Source organism: Austrofundulus limnaeus, unplaced genomic scaffold (assembly GCF_001266775.1).
Source record: "Austrofundulus limnaeus strain Quisiro unplaced genomic scaffold, Austrofundulus_limnaeus-1.0 Scaffold27, whole genome shotgun sequence".
NCBI classification, from domain to species: Eukaryota; Metazoa; Chordata; class Actinopteri; order Cyprinodontiformes; family Rivulidae; genus Austrofundulus; species Austrofundulus limnaeus.
In genome coordinates, this window is record NW_013952429.1 from 2,425,886 (window position 1) to 2,427,268 (window position 1,383).

The window sequence follows — 1,383 nt, forward strand, 5'->3', positions numbered from 1 at the left end:
GCATAAAGTCTTTCACTGAAAAAAAAAACAGCTGTAAAATAAATAAAAATCTAATCGAAGTGCCTGCTGTGTAACACCTCCCTCCACTGGCCTAAGACAGCCCTCTTTTGGACCGTGTATGSCCCGCTGGCCACTAGTTGATGGTCACAGTTCCAGCAAGCTTTGTGGCACTGAAAATAAATAATTTAGTCATTGAAAGGGCAGGAATGGCTCCGCCAGTAGAACCACCATAGTACCTATGTTTTGGTGAGTAAACCCTCCTACACACCTGTACAGACAGGTAAACTTCCTGCTCAGGACTAAACACACATGGTGCTGATCTTCATTTTAGTATTAAAATGTTAACCTGAATATGGAGTAGGTCCTAGCAAAATGAAAATGAAAGCCTTAAATATAGTACTCCAACCTCACAAAGATTTGTGCAGTCCAACGCATTTAAAGCTAAAGTGAAGGCAGAAAACTCAAAGGGTTCATTTCAGTCAAACAGTTGCCTAATAGACATTATACACTCATAGTCATTCGGTCCCTTTTTCCGTAGCTGTAGCCAGAGACAAATACACACACAGCCTAGTTTTAACGCAGTCGATTCGTGTCTCAACATGATAAAAAATGTCCACACAGCACAGCTGTGTTTCAGCACAAACATCTGGATCAAACTTACCGTACAAGCTCCTCTCTACACGGCGACACAGAGCTCAAGTCTAACGTCCTCTGCTCCTTTGGTGCCTCTATTGTTATACTTTCACTTTCATTCTGATGCACAAAGGGGGCGGACTGCAAAAACAAAAAAAGTGAAGCTATCCAATCAAAGAAAATAAAAACCATGTTATGAGACGAGTTTTTCTAATTAAAGACATATTTCAGATTTTTCTTTTAAAGCGGGGTGGTTCTGTGAAGACGTCACGCTTAAACAGTATCTTACTTGTTGCAGATGAATGAACCCAGTTTGGAGAAACAAAAGCTGTGTTTGCATGCTCACTGCAAGCTTGTTTRTGCAACATTTCTGTTAAATGAACACAGAACAGACCATCGTTAAGCAGTGTTTGGTTATTAGTGACTCATTGACAGGATAGCAGTCCTGGAGGTGCAGAATTGCCCTCCCCTGATGTAAACAATGTATCAGGGATAGATAAACATTTTAAAAACTTTTGTCTGTCGCAGGGTGAAACAGAAAATTGTCTTTGTTSTAGAGGCTCAGACATATTAAAACACACAGTAAAACACACCACACAGTTTTTCATTGGTTATTTTCTGCCTGTTAGAAACATGGTTCATTGCAGACCTCTGCACCTTGGCAACATGTTTTTGCCTGATATGATAAAATGAACTCACAACAACAACAACAACAACAACAACAACAACAACAACAACAACAACAACAAC

The 1,383-nt window shown here is 39.9% G+C and overlaps 1 protein-coding gene across 1 annotated transcript in view; it reads right to left on the minus strand.

Annotated features, from left to right (window-relative positions):
* Nucleotides 1–763, minus strand: part of zgc:174863 (CD276 antigen homolog) — a 13,538-nt gene extending 12,775 nt beyond the window's left edge. Inside the window, exon 1 of the mRNA XM_014004838.1 lies at nucleotides 662–763. The gene's annotated coding sequence lies outside the window, so the exon portion shown is untranslated. The remainder of the gene's footprint in view (nucleotides 1–661) is intronic.
* Nucleotides 764–1,383: the final 620 nt, after the last annotated feature.